This window comes from Panthera uncia, chromosome X (genome assembly GCF_023721935.1).
Source record: "Panthera uncia isolate 11264 chromosome X, Puncia_PCG_1.0, whole genome shotgun sequence".
In the NCBI taxonomy this organism is placed as follows: domain Eukaryota; kingdom Metazoa; phylum Chordata; class Mammalia; order Carnivora; family Felidae; genus Panthera; species Panthera uncia.
In genome coordinates this window covers 4347460-4361978 of record NC_064817.1, presented here as the reverse complement: position 1 = coordinate 4361978, position 14519 = coordinate 4347460, and the positions used below count along the sequence as shown (strand labels likewise).

The window sequence follows — 14519 nt, the reverse complement described above, 5'->3', positions numbered from 1 at the left end:
TAAATAAATAAATAAAAATAAAACATTTAAAAAGAATTAAAAAAAAAAAAGCAAGCGTTAAGGTCAGAAAAAGAGAAGGTCTGAGTCAGAGTATCAACTCTGAGTTCAATATCCACCAAATAGAAAAATGCATAGATGGTATAATCCCCAAGTCAAATGCATCTCTGCAAGTCCTAAAGACACATGATGCAGTGCCTCCCAAAGGAAGGAAGTCCTAGGGCCACGCTGCTCGTGGGTCTGCAGCAGGGTACAAGATTCCAAATTTCTTTTTTTTTTTTTAATTTTTAACATTTACACATTTTTTGAGAGACAGAGCATGAGCGGGAGAGGGGCAGAGAGAGAGGGAGACGCACAATCCAAAGCAGGCTGCAGGCTCTGAGCTGTCAGCACAGGGCCTGATGCAGGGGCTCAAACTCAGACTGTGAGATTTCAACTTTCTAAAAAACTCCTAGTTGATTCTTATGTAGATTCAGTACATCACAGGTTGAAAAGGAAAGAGGAAATGGAGACAGGACACACCGCTAGATAAATTAATTCAGAATATCTGCCACCAAAGGTCAAGCATCATTATTTCCATCCATAACTCTATTGAGGTATAGCAGGCAAATAAAACTTGTGTATATTTAAGGTGAACAAAATGACATTTTTCTCTATGTTATACACTGAGATATTTACCACCATCATGCTAAAAAAAACCACACCCATCACCATGACCACAGAACTATTTGTTTTTCCTTTGAGAGAACAATTGAGAACTATTCTCTTAGCAAACATCAAGTATATGATACAGTGTTGCTAACTGCCTTCCCCAGGCTGCACATTAGATCCCCAAGACGTATCCATCCTGCAGGCGTCTGGATTTATAGCAAGATCATCAAGTGATTCTAATGTGCAGCCAAGATTGAGAAACCCTGGTCTAAATAGTTGCTCTCAATTGTTAATGTGCATGTGTGTCACCAGAAGATGTTGTTTAACCGCTGACTGCAGGTTCGGTGAATGTCAGTCAGGCTCAGGAGTTTGCATTTCCAATAGGCTCAGGCCACACTGAGGCTGCCAGAGGGACACTTAGAGTCACAAGCCTCTGGGAAGAAAGTATCTGGCCACACCTGGCATTTAAGGCCTTGTTGATATAGCACTCAGGGTCCTACTAAGCCTCATGCACAGAAGAGTTTTCTCTATCATTTCAAAGATGAAGAGATAGGAGGGGCACCTGGGTGGCTCTGTCAGCTAAGCCTCCGATCTCCGCTCAGGTGATGATCTCAGGGCTTGTGAGGTCGGGCTCTGCACTGACCGTGTGGAGCCTGCCTGGGATTCTGTTTCTCCCTCTCTCTGCCCCTCTCCCGTTCGTGCTCACTTGCTCTCTCCCAAAATCAGTAAATAAACTTAGAAAAAAAAAGATGAACGCACAGGAGAAAAGAGTCTACAGAAATAGGGAAAAATAAACAAATGAATAATATGCACTTACAAAAAGATATCTCATATTTATTATACACAAAAAATACTTATATATTTAGTGTATATTTTACATAACTATATGTAATACTATTCTGAGAAATATATTTTATACAATTATTCTCTGTACATATAAAACATTATATAATATATATTTATAAAAATATGTAAGATAAAAATAAAAAGATGAGTAACTACATTAGTCATTTACAACATTTACTCATTTATTTGAACAAATAAATTAATCGTTGGGTTCGGGGTTTTCAAACCATCTTTTAATTCAAAAGATATAAGTAAAGAGTCATATTTTAAGATATGATTCAGAAAGCCTAATATTAGGTGAAGGAGGCCCTTCTAACTGCCACTCCCTGCTGCTAAATTATCCCAGGCCTTGAGTTCTGGAAAGGTCCAAACATTTGTTAACATTTCTCTCCTCAGGAGACTCTTTTGTGAGAGGGAAATTTTAATTTTTTTTAATTTTTTTAATTTTTAAATTTTAAATTTTAAATTTAAAATTTTAAAATTTTAAATTTTAAAAAATTTTTTAAATGTTTAAATTTTTTTTTCTAGCTGTGTGGGAGCATTTTTTTCTTTCCTCCTGCAAAACGCACCCAGCAGTAGGTAAAGTTCCAGGAAAATCTAACTGTGGGAACGTGCATCCCACCTGGGGAGCTCAGGCAGGAACTCACATCTGTTAAGCACAGGCAGGAACGCACATCCACCTGGTGAGCCCAAGCTTCCAGATAACAGGTCACACCGGTGACCTGGCAAACACCCCTGAACTTGCCGGTGCTTTCCAAGGGCTGTGTGCACACGCCCAGCCTGCAGGGCCTGCACACGTGTGCACAGAACCAGACCAGCAGGTTTCTAACTCTCGCTCTAGGTTCCTTTTCTCCCATGTAAAGGAACCATGTTAACACTGCTGCGAAGAAAATCGCAAGCCCAAACTGGCATCACTTGGGTGGAAGCCCCCAGTAAGTAAATCAAGACTTAATATCTAATTTAACTGCGGTCTGAAACCCCCAGAAATGTAATCTTGAAGCAGTGAACTTGGGATTCTCCAAGTCAGTACTAGGAATTGTGCCAACAAACTCCTCCGGATCCCCTGAGGAGGGCCACCTTGCCTAAAACAATGGGTTCTTTGTTAGTAATTTCCCTTTTTCCGGTTCCCTCTCTACCTTTAAAAACCTTAGCCCTTTGGACCTCCCCTCTACCTCCTAGATGGCACTCTGTTTCCCTACGTGCACCCAGAGCAGCTACATACTGAGGACAGCTGGCAACTATTTCAAGCCAATATTGGCTGTTCGTTTATTTCATAAGAAAATGAGGGACAACCACGCAGAAGTAGGGGGCAAAGAGTCTGATGCAATCTGCATTTTCTTATGTGCACACATGGTGTATTTGCAGTAATATCAAACTGGGAGTAATGCCCCTCTCCCCAGCAGCACTGAGCATCAAAATCCCCCAGCAGCACTGAGCATGCAAAAGTCCCCGTTTATATGAAAAAAAGGAAAGGGGCGCCTGAGTGGATCGGTCAGCTGAGCACCCACCTCTTGATTTCTGCTTAGGTCATGATCTCCTGGTTCGTGAGTTCCAGCACTGCGTCGGGCTCTATGCTGACATCGCAGAGCCTGCTCGGGATTCTCTTTCTACTCCTCTCTCTGGCCCTCCTACATGCTCGCTCTCTCTCTCTCTCTCTCAAAATAAACTTAAAAAAAAGGGGGGTGGGAAGGACAATGCACTCATAGTTCTGTGTAAATTGCTGATTCTCTGTGTTGGGAAATAGAAATTCTGAAGAAAACTAAGGATAGGAGGCATGGTAGTAACTTTAAATGGTTATAAGGTACAAGAGAAGATGAGATGGAATAATAATTTTATATAATGAAACATTCCACATTCTACACATAGTTTAAGATGTAAGTGGGATAGATGTACACGGAGCGGTATGCTTAGAAAATGTGGGAATTTATAGGTGGTAGGTTCCGGAACCAGCAGACTGGTGCTCCAATATGTCACTCCTATAGAGCTTCAAAGTTTGGTAATCTAAGCAAATTAAGTTAACCTTTCTTAATAAGCCTCTTATGAGGGGTATTTGAAATAATGTGCAGTGACTTCCGTGTCATAATTGGTTAATAAAATAAACTCCGAAAAATAATTATCAATACAATATTTGTAGACCAATGCACCAACCCTTTACTCTAAAAATTAGGGATTGAAAAGCTGCATTTCAGAGTATGCCTCTCTAGGAATTGTACTTCAGGGAGCCGGGTCACCCTAGGTAAGGAAGCAAAGAGATTCTTTGTGAACATGTACAAGGTATAAATGCATGAGAAATGACAGAGTTAACACGAATAAACTTCCTAATGATACATATATAATGGAAGGATCAGGGAATGGTAAGACCATTATTTAAAAGTTTAATGGTCAAAATGAATAAAGTAGGATTATTCACCCAAATTATTAAATATCCAAGAGTCCATGGTGATATAAATGAAATATTTGATACATAGGTAAGAATACTCAAATCTTCCATGCAGAAGAATTGCAAATAATTGATGTTGTGCTCCAGCCTTAAGTAGGCAGAGAATTACTCCCTACGTCCTTGGTGCCTACTTGCTTCTAAAAAGTACAGAATAGGTGGGCACCTGGGTGGCTCAGTTGGTTAAGTGTCCGACTTCGGCTCAGGTCATGATCTCATGGTTCGTGAGTACAGGCTCCGTGTCAGGCTCTGTGCTGACAGCTCAGAGCCTGGATCCTGCTTCAGATTCTGTGTCCTCCTGCCTTTGTCCCTCCTCTCCTCATGCTCTGTCTCTCAAAAATGGATAAACGTTAAAAATTTTTTTTTGTTAAAGTACAGTATGGGTAGAGATAAAAGAAAAAAAAACATAGTATGTTTATAGTGGAGGAACTTGACAAACACAAATAGACAGGTGATGGGGGTGAACATCAACTGTGATAAATCCCATATACATCCTGGATATGTGATAAAAACAACAGTCTGTACCTAGGGTCTGTCTCCCTAAAATGTATAACCCCAGTCTAATCATGAGAAAAACCTATATCAAATTCAAATTGACACGCATTCAACAAAACACTGCCCAGCACTCCTCAAAGCTGTCAAGACAATCAACAACAAGGAAAGCCCGAAAACCTGTCACAGCCAACCCAATCCTAAGAAGACATAACAACTAAATATAGTGCAGAATTTGGACGGGATCCTGGAACAGAAAAAAGACATTAAGGAAAAACTACGGAAATCTGAATAGCGTATGGAAATGTATCGATATTGGTTCATTAATTGTGAGAAATGTGCCATATTCTTGTAAGATGTTAATAATAGGGTAAATGGGATGTAGTGCATATGGGAACTCTCTGTGCTATCTTTGTAATTTTTTTCTGTAAACTTAAAAGTATTCTAAAATCTAAAAGCTCACTTTATTTTTTTCCAGCAGTGGAATGTTTTAGTTTTTTCATTTTTATTTATTTTTTAAAGAATTATTTTTTTAAATATAATTTATTGTCAAGTTAGGTAACATACAGCATATACAGTGTGCTCTTGGCTTTGGGAGTAGATTCTTGCAGTTCATTGCTTATATACAACACCCAGTGCTGATCCCAACAGGTGCCCTCCTCAATGCCCATCACCCATTTTCCCTTCCCCTCCACTTCCCCCATCAACCCTCAGTTTGTTCTCTGTATTTAAGAGTCTCTTACGATTTGCCTCCCTCTCTGTTTGAAACTGTTTTTTCCCTTTCCCTTCCCCCATGGTCTTCTGTTAAGTTTCTCAAGTTCCATATAGGAGTGAAAACATATGGTAACTGTCTTTCTCTGACTGACTTATTTCACTTAGCATAATACCCTCCAGTTCCATCCACGTTGTTGCAAATGGCAAGATCTCATTCTAAAAGCTCACTTTTAAGAAAGCAAGGTTCCTGGGAACTAGATATACCTGTGTATCTGGCAAAATTATTGGTTACAGGGGGGAAAGTAAGTGTACAATGGAGGGATCAGGCTCCCACTGACTTCCTCCAGCGTTACTCTTACAATCTTGGTGGTGGAGAAGGAAGCATCATGGGCCACCAGATGGAATTGAACACCACCACTTAGGAAGATGTCATGACTACGCTAAAACTAAAGCCTGTAGTATTGCCCACAATTAGGAAATGTGGGAGACAGGGCAAGTTACCATACAAGAAGACAATCAGACGAATCCAAAGCACTCTGCTAACAATTTTTTTTCATACATGCCAAGTCAGTATCATGACAAAACGGTGAGGTTGGGATAACAGATGTAGACTTCCAGAAACAACCTTGAATACATTCTGGTTTGAACAAACCTTCCAGAAACCCTCTACATGGAGGCAACTGGGACAATTTAAATATGGCTTGGTGATATTCAGAAAACTATTTTACTGTCAGGTAGGTAAAAAGTACTGTGATATGATGGAAGACACTCATTTCTTTTTAAAGATAGCTTTGTGTGGTTTTTGTTTTGTTTTCATTTGATTTTTGTTTTTAAAGATTTTATTTTTAAGCAATCTCTACACCCAGTGTGGGGTGTGTACTCACAAACCTGAGAACAAAAGTCACCCATTCCACTGACTGAGCCAGACGGGCACCCCTAAAAGATAGTTTTGCAATAAAATATAATGATATCTGTAATTTATGTCAAAAAACAAATTTAAAAGTCAAACATAATATGTCGAAAGGACTAAATTGGTGAAATCAAGAGGATGTACATATGGGTGTATGAGTCAGCTTTTGCTATGCACCAACATTCCCAATGCTGAGTGACTTAAGGAAATAATTGTTTATTCTCTCTCATATGTATGTGAGTCATCTGGTGGTCAGTAGGTCTAGGCTGGATACTTCTATTACACACAGTCTTTGGAGGGGCCAGTAATCTCAGCCACTTTCTTCTCATGATTGTGTCAAAAGCTGAAGTGGACATACCTCATCACACAAAGAGACTGTAAGCCTCTCTTGCACCCCATTGGCCAAGACAAGTTACATGACCAAGCGCACAAGCAATGGAAAGGGGAAATCTATTTTGCCTCTAGTGGAAAACCTACCAAGTCATAGGGCAAAGAGTATGGATATCGGGGGGGAGTGGTTTTACAGGCAACACTGCATGCAGGGTTTTTATTCAATAATGGAGCTTCATTAGATAATACTCTCATTTATTCTATATGCTTAGAAGTTTCCAGGAATCCAACCCCCTATTTTCCTAATAAGAAGATCTCAATCATGTTTTCTTGTATTTGCTACTGTCTCAGATTCTTTCCTAATTGTGCTTAACACGCAGCACACACTGAGTACAAGTTTGTGGAATGAATATACCGATCAAACTGATCACTCTTCTGCACGAGAGAGAAGTACATTCTGTCCTTTGTTTCCTTCACTCCATTTTCCAAAAAGACTGGTGAAAAAATGTTCATTTATGAAGGCGAAATATGTACCTCCCAGACTGCCATTTATAAACTTCCTCTCAAACCCTAAACCCATGTTGTGATTTATCATTTAGATTAACCTATTCTACTATTGCCAAGAGCTCGGGGTGGAAAAGTGAATGAAAAGTTCTTTTCTCCAGATTTTTTGGTCCAAATTACTATAACAGTGGGTGCCATCAGCATCAATGTACATTTCACGACACTACGCATTTCAATCCCCACAAAAAGATGCAAATCCAAATGGGTGTTTCATGTCTGAGTTGCCTTGGACTTAAACAAGTTCAGTCTTCAAAAGGGGCAGTGGATAAGTTGGCTAAGGATGGATAGTGTCCGAAGACATCCATCACCCCTTAGCTATCACACGACACTGAGTTTTGAAGAAATCACAACATTTTTAATAAACTGAGGGCAGTGGGAATCAGACTCAATCAGAGTGGCTATTTATTTAGTATTACATTTCCTTTGTTCCTGTTTTCTTTAGTTTTCCACAGAGCTCTTTTATTTCTTCCGATCTTCTCTCTTATTTTTTGTATTTGTGGTTGTTCTTCTTTGTTTTGTTTGCGGGGAGCTCCAAATGCTTGTATCACTCCTACTATACACTGACATCACTCCTTTATACTTATACAGGAGTTGCAAAGAGAATGGGGCTAGAGAATGAAATCAGTCATTGCTATTAATACTTGTGAGACAGAACTGAAGGCGTTTGCAAACAAAACTTTAAAATAACCTAATTATGATGGAAACCTCTCTAATTATATCTGGTTGATGCTTAGAACTCTGTTCATTTTATATATATTACACAGAGTATTATAAAAAAAAAATGTATTGTAGTAATCTCCCCAATCATTTGCTTAAGTTACGAACCAAAATGTTAATTGGAGTTGTGTTTTGTTGTTGTTGTTGTTTTACTTTCTTATTATGGACTTGGCAATCTGTGGCATTTCCTTTGAGTTGTATGCTTCCAGCATTCTGAGCAATTAAGACAAAAAAAAAAAGTATTCTAAGAACAGGCTCAAAGAAATGGAATGTTTTCAGAAATAGAAAATTGTTCTGTCTCACTGAAGAAAGATAGCTTATTTAGTCCCTGTAAGCTAGACTATGCTCACAGGAGTAAAACAGCCCTAGAGAAGAACTTGTGGTGGGTCAAAACATGGAGAATTTAGAAATGACAAGGGATCAATAAACTTCAGCACTGTGGAGAAAGGAGAGACATTGAGACGTGAATAAAAACATGGAATGTTCCTTTGACAAAATAGTTTGCAAAACTTGTTGAGCGTGGACAGCCACGTGCAAAAACCGTGTGGGTAAGAGAAAGGGAATGAAGATGCCATCGTTGAGAGTGAGAACCTTACAATGTTGCTATCCATTGCTTTTCCAGAATGTTCCACATCTATGACCTTTGTGTAGCTGGACAGTGCCTGGAAGGGTAGGGGAAAAGGGCTCGCTCTGTCTAAATCATCAACATAGCCAAGGGAAGCTAATGTCCTTCACAGAGTTTAAGAGCAAATGATTGGGAGCCTGGGCCCAGACTCCATTTCATTATGGTGGAACAGAATGGCCTGCGGCTTTGCCAACTTCCAGGAATTGGTTTCCACAAAAGTATCAGCTTCCTTGCAAGGCTAACCATTTGACCTTTTAGCAAGTTCCAGCTCGAGGCCCAAGTCCTTCATCCGGAACACAGATATTATAACACATGGATTTTTACAGGAATTAAAGGAAACAATGAGGATTCCTGGTCATGCCCACCTTTGAGACAGTCCTATACTACATAGGATAGAAAGTGTTTGCACAAGCATCGGTAAAATATGGCGTATGTGTCATATCCATTACATCGCCCGTGTGTTTTCACAAAATGTGGGAATATTTACAAATAAGATTTTATTAGGACACAGCCATATACTACACCCACTGCTTTACGGAGGGTTTATAGCGCTTTTGTGCCGTAACAGCAGAATCGAGTACTTGCGTCAACAGAGGCTGTAGGACGCACAGAGGCATCATAAGATATTTCAAATTTTTGAGGGAAAGGCAGAATCAGTTGATTCTATCAGACAGCGGCAAACAACTTGCTGGAGGTTGTTCCAAGTTGTAACGTTAAATCATGCTCTCTTCCTACCGATCTGATTCTGGGCATATGTGAAAAATCAAAGTGGAACAGGAAATGAGGGTGGGGGCGTGTAAGCAGATTCAATGTTTGTGAAGTTTTGCAGTGACTCACAGGCATACGCCTTAGTAAATGGATGTGGTCATTCAAGGATAAAATAAAAATAAGGTTTTTAAAATTTCATATATATAATTTTTTTAGTGTTGGGTAAAATGTTACTATATGTATTCTTTATGTATGTATGTATGTAAGTAATCTCCATACCCAACATGGGGCTTGAATTCATAATCCCAAGATCAAGAGTTGTATGCTCTACTGACTGAGCCAGGCAGGTGCCCTATGCAGCCTACTTAACACAAACTGTTCAATCTTTCTTTTTTCCAAGAGGTGTCATGAAGCAGCTGCTAAGACACTGTGGGCCCACACCCTCAAGATCACTGGGAACCTGGGTCAGACTGGGTGCTTACAAGGTGCGTGTGACCTTGACTGAGGTGTGGTGATCTTGACTGACTCTGCATTCGACTTCAGACTTCCTTGCTTTTCTAGTGCCCAAGAAGACTGTTGCCTTGATGTGCAAGTACACAGATTTTAAAAAGTCACCTTTCTGGGGATGCTTGGGTGGCTCAGTCAGTTAAAGGTCCCACTTTGGCTCAGGTCATGACCTAATGGTTCATGGGTTCAAGCCCCACGTTGGGCTCTGTGCTGACAGCTCAGAGCCTGGAGCCTGCTTCGGATTCTGTGTCTCTCTCTTTCTCTCTCTCTGCCCCTCCCTGACTCGTATTCTGTCTCTGTCTCAAAAATAAATTTAAAAATTACAAAAAAGAAAAAAAAAAAAGATCGAGCCCTACATCAGGCTCTCTGCTTTCAGCACAGAGCTGGCCTGGGATCCTCTGTCCCACCTCCCTTTTTGTTCCTCCCCAGCTTGCACTCTCTCTCAAAGATAAACATTTAAAACAAATAAAAAATAAAAATCACCTTTCTGTTAAACCTGTCTTGACCTTCAGAAACGACGCTAGTGAGTACAATTCCTGCCACCAGGGTTGGAAGCTGCCTCTCTACATTGCCTTCTGACTCTTCCTATTGGCTGCTGGCGGCCCTCACTTTGATTTATCCATTAGGTGAAGCTGGAGATTTGGATCATGTTTCTTCTTTGAAGGCCACAGCTGCTAGTTTGAAACCTGGGGCTGTTGGTCACAAAATCATCTTCAGTGGACAAAATGAAGGGTTCACCTACCATGTAAGTCCATGAGGGACAACGTGCAATTATCTTCCTTTGTTCCAAGCTGATGGATTGTTCACTGTTCTCCTCTGTTGACTATCATCTTAACCTCTTCAGTTCTCATTTTCAACACTGTTATTATGAGGCTGGTCTAAAGACCCCTTATAGACGAAACCTGACAAACATCCATATACTAATTACTTTTACTTTCTGCTGGCAAGATAATAAAGGCTATTTCCATTCGGAATGCATTTTGTGGTTCGGTGACTCTGGACTATTTACAGGTTTTGACTTTCGTATTTGAGAGATGAGAATAATACTAATAATTTAACTGACAAAAAAAAAAAATCCCGAACCAATACAGATTTCTCTATTTTTACATTCCTATGCGGAGGATGCTTTATCTCGAGTTTAGAGGATATGAAAAATAGTAACTTACCCAAGGCTATGCCTGTTTTGGAAAATAAATTCACATACAGAATAGGCAGGAAGGCAACGTTTCCTTCATCTAAGGTAACATCAGAGCGTTTGTTAAACGCAGAACCATTAGCAGGTTTGCGTTTTAAGCAGACTGCTTTTCAAGGCTCTGGGTTGAGATCTACGTGCACGTCCAGTTCCTGCTGTTCAGACTTTAACTTTGACGCCAAGGCAGCTGTGCAGACAAAATTCTGGAAGTTTGCTGAGAACTATCTTATGGATGAAATGAGCATTTCCCTGAAGTCCAGATGTTGCTCTAGCTCTGATCTTGGGATCCAAGTCTGGTCCTGAGCCTAGATGACCCCCATGGTGTCCTTGTTCTCACAGATGGTGCCTTTATATCCCCCTGGGCTTATGTCTATGGTTGGTAACCTTTCCAGGGTCCAAACTCTTTTCTCCTAGGAATGACCTTCTTCCAGGAGACACCTGATCACATTCCCTTAAGAGAATGGATCACGACTTTGTTCTTGAGACCCTCATCAGTTCTGCTGTCATTTACCAAGTGCCCTCAGTGCCATCACCCACCTGTTGGGTCACCTTTCGTATTCTCGGTTGGACAACCTTGAACCTCCCTATTCAGCTTCATCCATTTCGCATTGCTCTGTGACCCTGGTCTGGCTATCAAACAAACATCTAAGGAAACCCAATATGGTCTAGTATTTTCTGGAAGCTCTCCAACCTTCTGTAGTTAAAAACCATCCAACTTTTAATGTGGGGTGTGTCCCAGCCTCCCAGCCAATATCTGGACACCATCCAGGCAACTGGCCAGTTCTTAACTCTGATGATTGTGCCATCAAGTTCAGTGGGATCTACATTCTTACCACAGCCTTTTAATCCATTGGACCCTGGGTCACAGGGAAAAACTTTCATGATCAATGTGTAAGGGGACACTCAACAAAGGGATGATTTCAACGTCTACCTCATGGTTGGCAAAATTTCCTCATCTACTAAGTCCACTGAAGGGTGACATTTCTGGGCTGCTTCATGCTGTGAACCTAATCAATAATCCATATACTTTTGTGAAATTTAATCAAGGCGCTCCCTATGCTTATCCTTTCTCACCTGCTAGAGCACTTAATTTACATATTCCTTCAGGTCAAGAGGGAAAACTGGGGTCATTGTCACCCCGCTCCCCAAGAAGCTGATAATTAAAATAGTGAGCATGTTTTAGTTTTCTCATACGGTTTGCATTTAGACAGACACAGCTGGAGGCTTCTTCCTAAGACTACAAGTAATAGGTTTTAGTGAAAAAGATAAGCTTTCCCCATTCACTTGTTATTTTGGATTTGCGTTCTAACAAAATAGAAATGTACACAGTTGATTAAGTTAAACTGATAAGTGTGTTGTGGTAATTGCCTCAAAATGAATGTAGATAAGTAAAAAAAAGGAATAATATCCCACACTAAATGGGATGTTAAGCATGGACTCTGTGGTCTTCAATAAATCAGATATTTATCTGTGCCGGCAACAAATTAAAAAAAAAAAATGACATTTACTCTTCTCTCTCCATGGATGGAGATAGGGTTGCACATATTCCTTATTATCTACCTGTAAGACAGCATGTAAATATATGACTGCTTATGGTTTTCCATGAGTCACATGTATAATTACAATTAGATACTGTAAAGAACATATGGTTATTCATTAGGTCATTTGCCTGGAGAAAGGGTTCTCAGAAGTGGAGGGGCGATCTTCCCCACAGATGACATTTGGCAGTATCTAGAGATCAGCTGGTCTCACAGCTGAAGGGAAAGAGGCAACTGGGCTAACGTGAAGACCTCAGGGATGTTGCCAAACATCCCACAATACACTGGGAAGCCCTCTCTACTCCCAACAAACATAATTACCTGGGCTCAAATATCTGAAGTGCAATGTTGCAGAAATCGTGGTTTAAATACACTTAGATATTTTCTGGTGTTATATTCATTGTGAACCAGGTGTGGCACTTAGCATCTCCATTTCAAGTGCCTCACTTAATTCTCACAATTGTCCTAGGAAGTTGTACCCATTATTGAGATGAGAAAATGGAGAAAGACAAGCCAAGGAACTTAGTGACTTTAACTAGAAAGAGGGACAGTCATGATTGAAAGCAAGATTGATCTGGTTTCTACATCACGCAGAAACTCCACATAGGATTTTCCTTCCTTTTGCAGACGAGACCAAGCTTAAAAGATCAGGAAAACAACATTGGAGTAGGTGCCAAGCTCCTCATACCTGAAAATTTAACTGAGAAGTTTATCTGTTGACCTGGATCATGCCTAATACCAGAGTCAACATGTGAGACCATTCTTACTCCAAATCTAGGTCTCTTTATACAAAATATTATTTTATATGGCCAAAATACCATTGATAATATAAGTTACTGTCGCTGGCAGAATGATAGCCCTCAAAAATCCCAGTCGCGGAACCAGTCAATATGTTACATTATGTGGCAGAGGGAAATTAAAATTGCACATGGAATTAAGGGTAGTAACCAAATGGCCTGGAGACAGTGAGATTACCCTGACTTATCTGAGTGGACCAAATGGAATCCCTTAGCACAAAAACCCTTTCCTTGTACTGGGACACCCTTATCATGCTTGCTATTATGGTATCAGAATCCACCTCTCCCTGCAGAAAACAAAAGCCCATGTGTTTATTTTCTCCGCCTCTCAGACAGACAGCATTTGATTGACTATGTGACCAGACACCTACCATGAGGATGTTGAGTTTGTCAACGGTGATCCAGTATTAGGAATGTCAGAACATTCCTGCTAGCCATGAAAGTGGGGGTCACAGCATTCAGTTTCCAGGGGCCAATGGACCATGTGTCCATACTTCTTGGATGCAGGTAGAGCTACATCATCCATGCCCTGTGTTGAAGACAGTGCTGTCCACATCAGCCTTTATCGGTTCTCCTGTCTATACGACCTATCTCCCAAGGATTCCCGTTATTCCTACCTGCATTCTAAGCATATTTCTCCAGTATTCCTGGCAATGATGTAAGCTTTTCAGTGTGTTTTCAATACACTGCTTTGCCACGCCATCAGCCTGCATTAGTTCCTGCTCCTTCAGCTACCGATGCCAAGCCAACAGAGATGGACACCAGCACGTCACCTAGGACACTGACTTGGTCAGAGGGACCATGACATGGGTAGAATCTGGACAGACATGTGTGGACTATAAGAAAGAAAAAGCAGAGACATCCACAGAGAAAAGTGAAGCAGAAGTGAAAAGAGAAGGGTTGGTAAAACTTCACGGGTCCCTTAAAACAAGTTAAGGGAATGAAAAGTACCCACTCTGCTCTTTCTGAGAGCTTACAGGTTTGAGGATTCCTCCTTGCATGAGCTGTATTGAGATTCCTGTTTTCAAATACCTATGTATCAGAAATGCACATATATCATACACCACAGACAGCTTTATGGATGCCATATGTCTATTACATATACTTATATATCATAGGTACATGCATATATAATATATACACACATAATAGGTGTATATATAAAGATACAGGGCATACATATATCTTATACATATGAATATATGCTACACATGTGGTGTACATACATGATCTACATATATATTTACACCTATGCCATATAATATATATCACAGAGTAAAACTTTGGCCAAAGAGTATCCTCAAGTGCCCACAAGTGTGCCTTAATAAACACTCCCACTATGTTCTGAAGCTGAACTAGTTCCTATGGGAGATGCCAACAACTGCCGTCTGGGCTTCCTTTTCTCAAAGCTCCATGACATACACATGGGAGAAACCTGGTCACAGAAACAAAATGAAGAAGGTACGTTCATGAAGTCTATTTAAGAAGCAGTTT

General features: G+C 40.3%; 1 pseudogene; it reads left to right on the top strand.

Moving 5' to 3' along the window:
* Window positions 1–14519, top strand: part of LOC125932330 (trifunctional enzyme subunit beta, mitochondrial-like) — an 84778-nt pseudogene that overhangs the window by 29665 nt on the left and 40594 nt on the right.